Source organism: Desmodus rotundus, chromosome X, assembly GCF_022682495.2.
Source record: "Desmodus rotundus isolate HL8 chromosome X, HLdesRot8A.1, whole genome shotgun sequence".
NCBI lineage: Eukaryota > Metazoa > Chordata > Mammalia > Chiroptera > Phyllostomidae > Desmodus > Desmodus rotundus.
The window spans coordinates 49117068-49132409 of record NC_071400.1 but is presented as its reverse complement, the minus strand read 5'-3'; the positions used below and the strand labels follow the sequence as shown (position 1 = coordinate 49132409).

Sequence of the window (15342 nt, the reverse complement as noted above, 5' to 3'; positions counted from 1 at the left end):
AAGAAACATGAAAGAAGTAGAGAGGGAGAGAGAGGCCCAAATTGAAAAACTGCTGGGAAGCGGTCAGGCACTTGTGAGAGAGACTAGAGACCTGTAAGATCTAAGTCCCTACCCCTCAAGAGCTTATGGTCTAGTTTACCTGCTAAAATGAATACTGCAGAAACCATGCAAGAATTATTTTAGGTAGTCAAGAAGCAAGAGCTAACTACGGGCTACACTCAAGTGTTGTTGGAGAGCTGGGGAAGGAAATATTACGTAGTTGAGTAAGAAGGCATACAGAAGGTTCTGGAAGGTATAAGTTAAGAAGCTGGGATGGATTGGGTTGTGGGTTACACTTTAAATAGGCATGTAAAATTAAGGTTTTGAGGTATTAGAGTTTACAGAAACCAATTGGTAATTTGTGGCATGTATCTGAAATGCCACTTTAGCATCAGGAAAGCAGGAGGAAAAGGAAATGACAGCTTGATAGGAAGTAGGTCTGTGTTACAATGAAGCTCTTGGATGGAGCTTAACATTAGAAAATGACTTGGAAGTGACTGTGAATTTGTTTCTCCTACACCCCGTAGGATGCAGGTCAGGGCTGTCATTCCCATATTAGACATGGGAGAACCAAGAGACCAAGGGCAGCTGTACTGGGCACAATCTCCCAGAAAGAAGGGGTCATGCTCTGGGGCCTGGTTGGTGAGGTCTAGTCAGGATCTTTGAAATTTGGAGCTCTTATGAAAATGTGGCATTTGCCTGGACTTAGAGATCCCTAACTCCCTGCCCTGGAATCCGTTACTCACCTCACACCACCACCACTGCAGGACCTCAGCATGGGTGGGTGCTGCCCATGAGAAGGGGCCAGGCTGCCTTCAGCTCCGATGAACTCAGTGCTGGGTACACCAGCTGCCACAAGATGCAAGGAATCAGCTGTTCTTTCTTGGGGAAAACCTGCCAAGAGAAGCATTGTGGGGGAGCAGGAACCTCTTTTCCCACCTGCTACTACTCCCTCATCCAACCCCTCAACCATCACACATGCACTACAGTGAATGTAAGAAAATCCCTTCAAAAGGCAGAGAATCAGGGAAGTGTAAAAAAGCATTGTTACGTGGGAGTCCAGAAAGAGCACTGAACTGGGGGTTTCAAGTTGAGAAGTGCTGTCACTTCACTACTCTGGATCAGTTTGCTATCATGTAGAAAAGACCTGCCCCAGTCACCTTGGACAAGCATTGGGAGGACTAAATCAAATATGATAGTTGTGAAATATCTGTATATTTATTGGAGGTGGTACAATCCAGTGTACCATGGAAAACTGAGAGATGATGGCAAATGCAGGTGGGCTCTGAGGATACCTGAGCTTCCTGAAGTCCTGGCACTGCTGTTCATCCCTCAACTCCAAGTGTCCACCTCCATTTCCATTTTCCTTCTCAACAACCTCCTTCACTAGTGTGGGAAGCCCTCTGAAGACCCTGTATCATTTCACAGCTGCAGAGGGCTTCAGTCTCTGATCCTAATTGGAAATTCTCTCTGCCTTCCCCCTGTCTCCATCACAGGGATGTCTTTTATAATCTTCCCAAGATTTTGTAGAGAAAATATATACTAGGGTTTTTATTTTTATTTATGTGTGTGTGTATGTGGCAATTTACCCTATCTTCTCCACAGAGGTTTACATGTCCAACTATGAAAAAGATGGAGTCTCTCTGATCCCTCCCTTGTCTGCCTTTCCCCACATTCACTTGAGCCTCTCAAGGGTTTAGCACTTTCAAGGAGGAGAACAAACTTCCCTTGACAGGATCCCAACCTCTGCAATCCTTCCTACCATTCCCCCCTTTCCCATCACAGTGTTTGTCTTCAAAGAAAAGCAGCATCTATATGTAACTCCCAATAAAGCCAGATCCAAGCTAGTGCACATGCTATTAGAGGACACCAGAATACACAGGGTCCTAAGTCAAAGTCAGGATTGATGGATGGATGGATGGAAGGAAGGATGGAAGAATAGAAGAATGGATGGATATCTAAAGGTGGAGATAGCAAAATTAGAGCCCCAGGGAGCCAAGAAAAACCCTATGATTCTCAATACCACCTTCTCAAATTAAAAGACCAAACCATACCCTAGGTCTTCCACTTGCTCCTGGAAAGACACCAGAGCATATCTTCCCCACCCCCCCAGTGGCTCTGGCATTCCCTGTGTGCTGCCCACACGCACACTCCAAGAAGCTTTTCCAAATCCCACCCACTGTGCGGCGGAATGGTGTGCATATAGCCTCCCCCATTGAATGAGCTCATTTTTCAGTGGAGTAGCTTGGGGGTAGGGGAGTAAGGGCTGTAGAAATTCCAGAGGGGCAGGGCTCAAAGACGGCTCAAGAAGAATGGCCACAAAAAACCCCCTTGCCTATTCTCAGGGCTGAGGGCTAGGCCTAGTGAGGCAGCATGCATCCATAGGGGTGGGGAACAGCGCTAGAAGATCTGGAGGGGAGGGGAGATACATCAACCTCTACTAACCAAGCACCTCCAGGTTTCTGCACAAGATCCAGAGCTTTCCTTAGGCCTGCTTCCACCTCCCCTCATTTACTTATTAACTCCATGCAGCCTGCCTCAAACTCATCAGGTATACAACTGGAGCCAGTGCAGATGCAATTGGCCAGATGCAGTGCTATACCTGGTGGCCACACTCCTCCTGTCAGTCTGGGGTGTGTGTCTTGTGTGAGAGCATGGGGGGTGGAATATATCTGTGCTGCTCCCAGTACCACATTGTATTGGGTGCCTTGTGTGTCTATACCATGTTGGGTGTGTACCAAATCATATTTATACTATGTTGTGTGTATATCAATTCTGTATTATATTGGGTATATATGCAGTCATATTTATATCATGTTGTGTATGTGTATCATGTCAGTACTGTATTATGTTCTTGCTGTGGGCCTGTACTGTTTTGTATGTATATTGCATCTATTTCATGCTGTGTGTGTACCATATGGCTAATCTGTATTGTGTGTCACACAGCTATGCCACACTGTGTGTCTGTGTCATGTTGTGTGTCTATACTGCCTTGTGTGTACACCTGTGGCTCAGCCTCTTTCCAGAGGCTGGGGTAGGGATCAGTGCACACATCTTGTGCCTACTAGCACTGTAGCCTTGCTAAATTCCAACTTCTCGCCAGCATCTCTGTATGGGGACTAGGGCTGCCACCTTGTTGGGAGTGGGGTGAAGGAAGCTGCAGACAACCACTCTCTCTACCACAGACTCCTCCCATGGCAAGTGCCTGGATCATCACTAAGGATAGTTGGGAAAGGAATTCTGGAGTATTTTTCAAGCTCAAAGAAGGAAACTGAGTACTGGAGGTAGGGGCATGAATGGTTCTTTCTCTCAACTCCCAGCCCTATCCATATATGAGAAGGGTCAAAAGAAGCCATAGCTACCTGAGTCTCTCCTTCAGGACAGTTAGAAGGACTGGAGCCCTTCTCCACAGAGAGCAAGGGCTGCACAAGTGTTTAGCACTGGCAGCAGAGCTGGGCTATAGGATGGATGTGTAGGGAACTCTGCCAAGGGTATCTCTATTGAGGTCACTAGTGGATGTGATTGTGCTGATCATTAGGGGTAGGTCTCTTGAGGGTTGGAGAATTCCAAAACAATCCACCTGGCTCATAAAGAGATGGGGGAGAAAGATAGAAGGGAAACGATCCACACCCCAAGCCAGGCCCTTCATTCACCCTCACTCAAAGTCCTTCTGTTATGAAACTCAGGGTGTCAGGGCCAGTAGTGAATCTCTGCACCCCCACTCCCCACTGTATAAGATCCCCACATAGTTTTGTGTGGGCTTGATCATAGGGTCCCTACCAGATTCTCCACTTGGGCTTCTATTGTTTTCCCTATTGTTCATCATTCACATAAAATAAAACTACAGTCATACTGTTGAAGAGATGAATAGGGTTTCAGGTTTGTTTTGTACTGTTTCCCCCCAAATGGAGAGCATGCAGAAAGGAGTGTGATTTAGAAGGGGTAAATTTGGGGGAGAGGGCTGTCCTTTAGTGGGCCTGTATTTATTATAAAAAACAATGGATCTAATTCCTAAAATGTCACAATCATTTTAGAAACCACCTCCTCCAAACCCCATTATTTGACAGACAAGGAAACTGAGACCCAGAAACACACAGACCAGGTCAACTAACTTCTGATTCCCAGGGTTCATTCCACACCAGATCCTAGTGCACTAGTGCCTAAAAGTCTTCCTTCTCCAAATACAGCCCATTCCACCTCACAGCAAAACCCTGGCCTTCGCCTCCACCGTGGCTTCCAATGTCATCCTATTCCATCTCAGCGATCACTCTCCAAGGCCTCTCTATGGCCACACCTTTGGAACGATTTACATTCTCCATCAGTACATTGTTCATCGCTTTCCAGTGTTCAAGGTTCACACCTTCCATTTTGCTTCCCACCTGCAAGACCTAGCAATAGCTAGGCCAGGGGTGTCAAACTCATTTTCACCGGGGGCCACATCACCCTCGCAGTTGCCTTCAAAGGGCTGAAATAATTTTAGGACTGTATAAATGTAACTACTCCTTAACTGTTAAGGAGTTGAAATTACATTCAGGCCTTTGAAGGCAACCTCAAGGCTGATGTGGACTCCTGTGAAAATAATTTTGACACCCCTGAGCTAGGCCATTCTACCCCTCATCACATCCCCTTGGTGTAGCACAGATTGTCCCAACCTGCAGGTAATTGACCAAATGTGAAAATCAGACATGGATGCATTGCATTGATTAACATTTCCAATTAAACTCCCGGTTAGGCTGTGTGTATTATTGACTCCAGTAATCACCATATATGTAAATTGAAATGCCCTTCAAAGTCCAGGAGCCAGATAGGAAGCGACACATTTCTAGGTGTGTGTGGGGGAATGGAAACACCTGGGAGTCTACTTGGTTCTTTGGTACCCCTATATCAGATATTACATGTCTGGCTCTTACTGGATCCAAAGCTAGGGCTTCACACCTGAAATGGAGGACTCAGCTCTTCCTGTCCCCAGCTGGAGAAGCTGTGTAGTAATGAGTTGGCAGGCAAGTCTACCCCAGGCCCTGCAGAGGAAACCAAGTGTTTTCTGGTAGAAGGAGAGGTTGGGGAAAAACAGGGCAGCTGAAGCTTAAGCTGTACCCCAGATGCCTTGACATCTGCACTTACCTTCTAGGGTAATTGTCACCATCCCTCAGTCTACACAGGGTCCCATGGGCCTATGCCTGGGAATGAGGGCTTCATTTTTTTTTCTTTGAGCACTAGCAGATACCCCTATGCCTAGAATAAGGGCCAGGCACATACCATGTAAAAGAAGTCAACCTACCTGTCTTGGACAGATTCAAAGCTCCCTCAGTCTCCTTTGGGCCCCTGCCCCTCCCACTCCCTTCTCCTTACCCAAGAAGCTGAAGTTGGTTGTTGAGACAGCCACTGATGGAGTTTCTTCTTCCCTTGACAAAAAGCAACTGGCTCCCAAACGTGGGTTACATGGATGGGAACACTATTGATTCTCTAAATACCAAGAAATTTTACCTTTAAGTCTGTGCTGAGCCACAGGTGCCTCAACCATCAATTCCCCATCTCATCAGGGATATAAGGGCCTTTGGATTCATGGTAAGATGATGTGTTTTCTTTTATCACTTTGTTCCTGGCTACTCCATCCAATCTTACCTACCTGTTCTGATTTCTAGATCTTTTTTATTTTTATTTTTTTATTTTTGCCATGGCTGCTTTCATAGATCTCATAGTAGCTTACTCTCTGAATTCACAACAGCAGCCCCTAATGGAGGCATTACCTCTCCATCCCCACAGTTATTCCTCATTTCCCTCACTTTTCATGGCCACTGCTGTACCCCAAAGACCTCAGCAAGCTTGTTTGCTCTCTATACCATTTCCACCTCCAACCGGAATATCTGCAACCTGTGGGAATGGTCAGCTAGTTGGAACATCCTCTAGGGTGTATGGCCCCTTGCCTACACCTTTATTACAGCTGAAACTCTTTTTTCTGTTAGGCCTCTCCTACAAGGCTCACTTGCCAGCCTGGAGGGGCTGGTCCATGACATCTCAAGGTCCCTCTGTCCTCAAGATTCTCAGCTGTCAGCTTTTACTCAGCATATATCCAGTCTCTTCTTATTTGCCTTTCATGGGGGCAGGGGACATGACATTTGTATCCAGAAACAGAGGCTTAAATGGCTGTCTCTCCAAACTCTGGCCTATTAATTGCCATTACCATATTAACTCCCTTTGCCCAAAGGTGCCCATGATTAGAGGACTCAAGTATCAAAACACAGACCTACCCAATTATAATTTTGCAAAGGCCCACTGAAAACCACACTGACCTTTATACTTCAGTCATCTCAGAACAGGGCCACGGTGTTGTCACCAACAGGAATGGACCTCCTTCTGTTCCAACACCTCAGACAGCCATACAGTTGGCCTGGATTTGAGTCTGCAAAACCATGGGGTGAGCAAGACTAACACAGCTAAAGGCTTCCCTGCAGAAAGCCTTTTTTAAAAAATAGCACTGCAACCATCCCCTTCATGCTTCCCAAAGCCAAGCCACTCACCCTTCTCTCCTTTGCTTCTACAGACCATAGCCCAGAACCCTCAAGTTCAGAGTCTGGCAGTGGATTCTGGAAGATGGGACCAAAAACAAAACAAACAAACAAACAAAAACAAGTGGAGCCTCTGGTTCCCTCCCTTCGGGGCACCACCTTCATGCCACTCCCCCATCCCACCCCTCAACCACCACCTAAGGAAGGAAAAGCTGCTGAGAGCAAGAATCTTGCCAAATCCAGTTCAAAAACTAAGGGCAATGCCCACTCCAAGCTGAGGGGGACAGGGAAGGGAGGGCCAATGGACCTAATGAATCCCCCCTCCCCAGACAAAGACAACAGCCAAATGAGTGACCTCAGGCTTTTTAGGGACATTATTGCACAATTTCAAATCCCATAGGAAAAGAAATGAGTCCTCCTGCCATTACCCTCCCCACACCAATAAAGGGGAAAGAGGATAAAGAAATATAATGGAAAGGGGGAAAGGAGCCCCTTTAAAAAACCGTCACTTTTTCTGTTTGTCAGGTTGGTCTTTCCCCCCTCCCCCACTGACTCGCCAGGGCCTCCACCACACCCCGCCCCCTCGTGGGGGGTGGGCGGGCACTGCCTTTGCTGCAACAGTGGCTGGTGTCAGGGGCGGGTAGATGGCATAAGGTTTACAGGCTGACGTAGCTCCTGGGGCAGATTATGCCTCCAGCGGCCCACGCCCCAATATGGGAGTCTAGGGCTTGACTCAGGGAAGGGGCCCAAGCCCTCCGGGAAGGGCCCCGACACACCCACTTGTCCGCGTTGGTGATGCATGATCGAGCAAACGGAGCACTAGGTTTCAGGGCTCCGGGGAAGCCACATCGGGGACTCGAAGCTGGGGCGCCTCGAGAGCGGGAGGGGATCGAGATGGCAGAAAATCTGCCTAGCAGTATAAAAGCAATGCCCAGACGCCATCCCCTCCCCTGAGTGAGCCAGGTTCCGTAAGTCCTGGGATTTACCTGCCAACTGGTCCAGCGACACTGTCAAGACCTTTCCTCTACCTCCGAGCGCTCGGGCTGGCTGGACTGGGGAGCCTCATTCCCGGGTACAGCCCGCTCCCCACCCCTGGATCTCCTCCTGGCCCCGCACACTTGCTCCAGGCAGGGAAAAGCTGCAGCCCCTCACTCAAGACCCCAGACAGCTGAGCCGCCCACAGCTGGGTAGAGCCCGAGCTCAGCAACCGCTCCCTAGCCCTTCTCTGCTATGACGTCACCCGGGCTCTGCACCGTGCATAGGCCAATCAGACGATGAGTATCAAACTAAAATCACCATGAATGGGCTACTGGGGACCAATCTTTTGTTTCCAGGCAGGAAGCGCCTAGGAAGGGGAAAAAAAACTGAAGAGGAGGGTTCAGGGAAAGGGAAAGGAAAATGAGGTGGAAACTTCTATATTGTCAGGGTTGTCTAGGCAGAGGTCTCGCCATCAAGAGAGAGGCTCACCTGACAAAAGGAAGGAGGGGTGTATTTCATTTCTCTTCCTCAACTGATCTCTTCAGGAAGACTTAAATTTCAGATAAGTTTACAGGGAGAAAATCTTTCCAGCTACACGGGCACTTTTTGAGAAGGAATATGGCTTGGGTTTGAGACACCACCTGTCAGTCAATCCAGTATCATTGATGGACTCTTTGGAATACACAGTAAAGTCAGAGACAGATAGGGCAATGGGATTCAAATAGATGACAATCTAGATAGGGAAACGACCTTTCTACACAAGAAACACATTTTGAAACAGAGCACTACACACAAAAATGAATAATTAATGTACTTCAAGTTTATATGTATAGATATATAGATATAGATACATTTAATTTCATTAAAATGTGGCTCTCCTTAAAACCTTCCATTGCTTCTCTTCTCTTTAAGAATTCAAACTTTTGCCGGTGTCCAAAGCCTAAAATCTACCTCCAAAAATTATCTTTTGCTGTTCCAAAATCTGTACCCCCAAATCATGATTCATCTAGCTTATGTAAATTATGGTAAAACCCAGAGAGGAGAAATTAAACTGTCATCAAAAATGGCAATGAATTAAAAAAATAAGTTCATTTAAATTATAATGATGTAAAATATGCCTGCAAATAAAGACCAGAAAAGAACACAAAATTGTAGCAGTTGGGTTAGAGTAGGAGGATTGTAGGTGATTTCCCTTCTCCCCTTTCAAACTTATTTTTATAAAGATAAACATATTCTCACATACTTAAGTGGTAAAAATGGGTCATGACACTCCAAATGCACGTTTATCCATTTTTTTCAACTCCTCATAACATCCAGCAATCAGTTCTCCACAGTGCCAACAAAATAAGTTTCAAGACTGTCAGTGATTGAAGTTAAGAACAATGTAACAATAGCAAGGGCGGGGGTGGGGGGTGGGGGCGGGGACAGTAGGTAGAGGGGATTACAGGAACTACTATAAAGGACACATGAACAAATCCAAGGGGGAGGGTGGAGAGGGGGGAGGGAAGTGGGTTCACCTGGGGTGGGGTGAAGGGATGGGGGAAAAGGCATACAACTGTAATTAAATAACAATAAATAAATTAAAAAAAAAAAAAGTGATAAAGTTTAATAAGCAAACACCTTGTATTATGGATTGCTTAGGGTTATGGAAAGATAAGACTAAAAGCAAAGCTCTGTGAACCAAAGTTGCTGCATTATTGCTTTTTATTGTATGTAGCTATACTTCCTCATGAGATAACCATCAAATTATGTCAGACTGTCTGTTTCTTGTGTAATGCCAAGGTTAACTGGCAAGAGTTTCAAAAATAAAAATGGGTTCACATTAAAAAAAAAAAAAAAAAAAAAAAAAAAAAAAAAAAAGACTGTCAGTGAACTAATATATCTACCCAGGTCCTTTTAGGAAAAGTCACACAACAGGCCTCTAGAACACCAAAGGCAACATCTTGGGAAATTAGAGAATATGAGGCCTCTTTGGACTAATTTATTTTAAAATGTGATGATACTGGGAATTGAAAAAACAACAACAATGACCCTTCCAAGGCATGAAAGAGGGAGACAAACACTAAGTGAACAGCATACTCAAGACTTTTTAAAGGATCAATTTGCATTTATTTTATTTTCCTTAATTAAAATATACGTATGCATATGTGAATATTACATGAACATTGTTGAAAGTGGCACAACAAAAATATGTATCTAGATCTGAGTCCAAAGTCCATGTTTTTACTAATATGATACATGGTTTTACTAGTTTGGTTAAAATACATGTTTGCTTTGGGAAAAAGAACAAAACAATATACCAGATTGGTGGTTTTTAAAAATCAGGCATTTTTAAATAGCTTTATTCTTTTGGCATGGTGGTTACTTGTCTCCTAATGCAAAAACACACATCACCCTCCTTCTCAAATCCCTGATTAACAGGTTGAAATCAGGATGGTTCTGCTTCCAATGGTTTTACAGATATATTTTAATTTAACTTTGGGGTTAAAAAAAAAGTAACCCATCACGTTAATTTTTGTTTTTACATCATGGTAAATGTAATCTAAAAACCCCACTCTGATCTAAAAAAATTAATGTAATTTACTTAAATGTTACAAATTTCTGATTTGTAAAATGCAGTTATTTGAGTTATTTCAATTATTTTTTTTAAGAAATAGAAATATATAACTGGATTTTCCTGGCTAATGATTTAACTTGGGTCTTCTAGTCTATTGATTTAAATAGTAATTAAAAGGTACTTGATTTTACTCTAATCCTCCTGTATACCTCTGCTATAACTCAGAGCTATTTATGTAGTCACCCTACACAGTTATTTGAACATTCCATGTGAATCTTTTTTCTCTTTCTGGTGATTATAGAAAGTAGCACAGTGCCACAATCCTATTAGGTGCTTGACAAATTAAAGCATAGTGGTGTCACAGAAAGAGGTCTGGACTTAGGAGTCAGGTCTAGCACAAAGGACTTCAGTTTTCCTGTGAAAGGCAGATAACCTATTTTATTCTTGATATCATAAAGCAGTCTTTACTTCCAATGTGGTTTGTTCTCCAAGAATATAGGACAACTGCATGGGAACTTTCGGGGAAGCTGAAATGTCTTAGAGATTTCGTCTGTGCAATTTTTCCCACTAAACTCCCAATGTCCCCTTTTCCCTCCCCCAAGCTCATTAATTTAAGACTATAATAACACTACCATAATAACCACTTGGCATGTGTATCCTGCTTCTCAAGTTACAACCCACTTTAGTATCTCCCAGTTTGATCCTCACAACAACCACAGCAGTGTACTGTGGCAATTATGATTTGTGTTTTATAGATGAGGGAATGGATGCCCAGGGTTTTAAAGTAGTCTGTCCAATGCCTCAGAGAGATGGTCCTAATAACCAAGCCTCTCATTCTCAGTTCTGTGTTCTTTCTACTACCCTACACAGCATCTTCAGTTGTATTTCTTCTTTGGCTCCCACCAACCCAACAAACCCCTTGAGTCACATGAGAAATGAGAGGCTCTGGGATGGGGCTTGTAACGACAGAAGTAAACTAAAACAAGTATCTTCAAACTGTTCCAGTCAAATTCCAGAAAAATGGAACGTGTATCATTGATGGGAGTGTAAAATGGCACAGCCTTTTTGGAGGGCAACTTGGCAAGGACATTTTTAAATGCATGTCACTTGACCAAGCAATTTCAACTCATGGAATTTGACTATGGAAATACTTATATAAACATGCCAAGATACGTTCAACTATCTTTGTCCTGAATTTTATGTAATAATGAAAAAAATCTTATATAAAAGACAATCTATGTGTCCCTCAATAAAAGAATTGTTAAATCAATTATGGTATATACTCATTTTGGAATACTGTTTATCAGCTAAAAAGAATCAAGTAGATTGCTATGTGTTGACATAGAAACACACATTGACACATTCTTGAGAGGAAAAAAAGTGACAGAACAGCATGTATACTATTATTTTATTTTTTAAATTTGTGTGTGCAGTATGTGTCTAAGCTGGAATTACACATACCAAGGGGCTAATAAAGTAACTCTAGGAATTAAAAACGGGGGAAGAAAAACATGTAGGTATGTGTATATGGTCGTGCACATTAACCGTTTTCTTTATGTATTTCTCCATTGTTTATATATTTTTACAATAAGTATACACAGGATTTTGCATGTAAGAAACATTAAACAGGGGAACTATAGTCTTGTTTGGATTAAGACAAAACAAAATGAATGAAGAAAAACAACCCTGCTATCACGAAATGGGTCTAAATTCCAGGTCAATGTTTCAATAAAGGCTATGGTGTACCAGGCTGAGCTGAGCCGTACATGAGCAAGGACTGGATGCAGGGCAGAAATGTACAACCCACTGGGTAAAAGCAGCCAGGATATCCTGGCTCTATTCCCACCCCTGCTTCAAGTCCCACAGCCAGAAATGTATTCCCAGTGGTAGACTGAATCGCTGCGGTTTTCAGTTGTCACAGCTTTTACTATACCAGCTGCACTTTAAAAAAAAAATCTCCTCTCCTGCTCTGAATACAAAAGAACCTGGCTGGGCATCGAGCATACAAGGCATTTGCCGGGAGTGCCCACTCCTTCTCCATCAGGGCCTGCTCACGACAACCTGTTGCCATCACTGAGATCAGGCCTTATTGAGCCCCTTCCTGCCTGCCTGCCACCCTTTTCATTAGGGGTTCCAGCTCTTCTGTAGGAGGCAACATGGTAGATAGCCTGCTGGGCAAAGAGCAAGGAGCCTCAGAGATGCCAAAAGGTTTCATCATAGGTCTTTTAAAAACCAGAGGCTGGGGAAAGAGGGAAGCCCATGGATAGGAAATCACCATCCTCTTGGGTTTTCAGAGTTATGGAGGCCCAGATTGTAGTTTAGCTTCTGGCTAGGAAACCTTAAGGAAGATGCAAATTTACCAGGGCTTTAATTTTATCCTCTGTGAAACTTGCCTTGCCTATCCCCCTGGATTCTTTTGTGGTACAAATGGCTAATGGAACAAGAGATGGATTTTACAGATTTCAGAGCTGTACACTTCCTTGATAGACTAGATGAGTCTTCATTTACATATGTTCCCTGGATGGTGGGATCTTGGGAATGGGAGAATCTCTCTTCACCTTCCTTCACTACAATTGCCACCCCTTAGAGACCTGCCCTGTAGAACCTATAAGTTTGCAGAAGCCCACAGCCTCTGTGCTCCTCCCATCCACCAAGGAGTTAGCAAAGTGAAAGCAGAATATAATTAATTACAGGTGGCTCTGGACAAATTAGTATGAGAATAAGGAAGTTCCTCTCCTCTGACGTGGTTTTAATTAGCCCCATTTCCACCATGGTCCTACATATCAAACCACATTATTTAATTGAGCTGATGCTCTGTTTGATTTTGCTCCTCAGTAGATCACATTATGCATTTCTTCCCCACACATTCTGATCGTTGCAGTACCCCAACCTAAGTCCAACTGCAAAATAAATTGAATTTGGAAAGTTGCTTTCATTGCTCTCCCCATTTTACTAGACAAGAAAGAGAAAGGAGAAGTAGAGGACAAAATCTAACAGACAAAGAACTGAGGAAAGGAATAGAACAACAAATGTTAATTTTTCTTTCAGACCAGCTGGACTATGATGTCATGCTTTCCCAGCTAACCTGTGATTGGCTGCTCAGTTCAGCATCTGCTGAGAGCTAAAGGCTGATTATTTGCCAGAGACACAAACCTATCAGGGAAGCTTCGAATCATTGCTGGTTGTCCTGACAACCTGGGCAGTGACTGCTCCTGATAACCACATAATGAGGTTGTCAGGAACAGAAGTGCCCCCCATCACCACACCCAACCATCTGAAGTTGTGAGCAATGGAATATTTCTCTCAGGAGGTGAAGGGAGGGAAAAAATCACCAACAGGCATGCTGGAAATCACTTTAAATGATACACATCAGCCAAATTTGGAAAAAAACCTCTCCTTCTTGAGGAATTTACCTACCATCTTCAGGTCATGCCTGAGCCATTGTATTTGCTATAATTCAGAGAACTATGTATGGAATACGTGGTGGAGAGGGAAGGCAATTCTGCAACCCTCCAGCAAAGCTAAACAGAGGGAATACTAAATCGATTAGGGAAAGGCACATCACCTCTTTTACAGGATGCCATTATGGCATGATCCAGGGGCAAGGTGGTGGGGGGCATGTGTCAAAGATGGCAGGGCATGGCCATACCAGTCACCAAAGTCAGATACAAAGAGAGCTTGAAGGGGATGAGCTGTGTGATTTTTCTCCTTGCTACTTCCATTTCCCTAGAGGTAAACACCTCACTTAAACATTATTTTGTGGTCCCAGATATTCTAGAGAGGGAATATCAACTGCATCTGTGTAATACATTATTCTTTCCTAGGACAATTCATTCCTAAGACAATTTTATTAGCACCTACAAAGTGCAAGGCCCACAGCCAGGGGCAACAGATGCAACACAATGAACCAAACCAGGACCATCTCCTTAAAGACCCTGGCATCTAGTTGTGGAGAAAAGATACATATACAAGTAACTTTGATATAAGACAGATGTAACAGACAGTACAAGGGAAGTCCAAAGTCCTTAACTTCAGAAAGAGGAGAATCACATACAGGATGTCATACTCCAGCTCCAACCCATTTTTTCAGGTTCTTCTTTCATCAGTTCTCCTTTATATCTCAAGAAGTCAGCCCTATCAAATTATGATTTGTTTTTCCCTGATAGTCATTGATTTTCATACCTCTGTTCCTTTCTTTCCTCCTGCCCTTCCCTTTGCCTACCATAATTCTTGTCCTCTTTTCCCTATCTGGGGATATTTAATGCATATTTCCATACTCTACTCAAAGGAATCTTGTGGATGTGCAAACTGGTACCATATTTACAACCCCGCAGGGATCTGTACCTGCTAGACACGGACGTCGACTGACATCACTATTGTGTACTGCATTCAAGTCTAGCACGTTCAAGTCCAGTAACACATTGGAGAACAATGGTACAACTGATTTTGGAATTTTCAGAGGAGGGCATATGTAAACTCAGACTACTTTTAAAAACTCTTACTTAGATAATCAACACTTGTACTTCCACTTAACATCTATGTCTTCTTTTTATTTTGAAATAGCTTAAGCCTCTCAAGAAGTTGCAAAAACAGTAGAGAGAGTTCCCAGGTATGTTTTCCTGAGTTTCCCCCAATATTTTTATCTACTATGGTATTAATTTTATTTTGCACAGCCACAGTACATTGTTAAAATCCTGTAAATTTATATTGGTGTACTACTACTAACTGAAATGCAGGCCTTCTTCATAATTTGCTGGTTTTAGGTACACTCTTTTTTTAAAATTTTTTTTACGGGTGTTTTTTTTTTCTTTTTAAAATTTCATTTATTTATTTATTTTTAAATTAATTAATTTATTTTTATTCAGTTACAATTGTCTGCATTTTCTCCCCTTCCCTCCACCCCAACCCAGCCAGTCCCACCTCCTTCCCCCACCTCTCCCCCCCTTGATTTTGTCCTTGTGTTCTTTATAGTAGCTCCTATAGACCCCTCTCCCCACTATCCCCTCGCCACACCCCTGTAACTATTGTTACAATGTTCTTAATTTCAATGTCTCTGGTTATATTATGTTTCCTTTTTTCTTCTGTTTATTATGTTCCAGTTAAAGGTGAGATCATATGGTATTTGTCCCTCACTGCCTGGATTATTTCACTTAGCATAATGCTCTCCAGTTCCATCCATGCCATTGCAAAGGTATAAGCTCCTTCTTTCTCTCTGCTGCGAAAAATTCCTTTGTGTAAATGTACCACAGTTTTTGATACACT

At 43.4% G+C, this 15342-nt stretch overlaps 1 protein-coding gene across 5 annotated transcripts in view; it reads right to left on the bottom strand.

Annotated features, from left to right (window-relative positions):
* PAK3 (p21 (RAC1) activated kinase 3) overlaps positions 1-15342 on the bottom strand; it is a 385169-nt gene that overhangs the window by 149800 nt on the left and 220027 nt on the right. For 2 of the 5 annotated variants that reach the window (XM_053917262.1, XM_053917261.1), the window contains 4 exons: positions 6558-6623; positions 6330-6439; positions 4975-5057; positions 786-933 (listed from right to left, as the gene is read on the bottom strand). The exons of 1 other annotated variant lie outside the window; for it this stretch is intronic. The gene's annotated coding sequence lies outside the window, so the exon portion shown is untranslated. Of the gene's footprint in view, positions 1-785; positions 934-4974; positions 5058-6329; positions 6440-6557; positions 6624-7531; positions 7746-15342 lie in introns of those variants that run through there. 2 more of the 5 variants (XM_024551656.4, XM_053917263.1) reach the window with 2 other exon arrangements.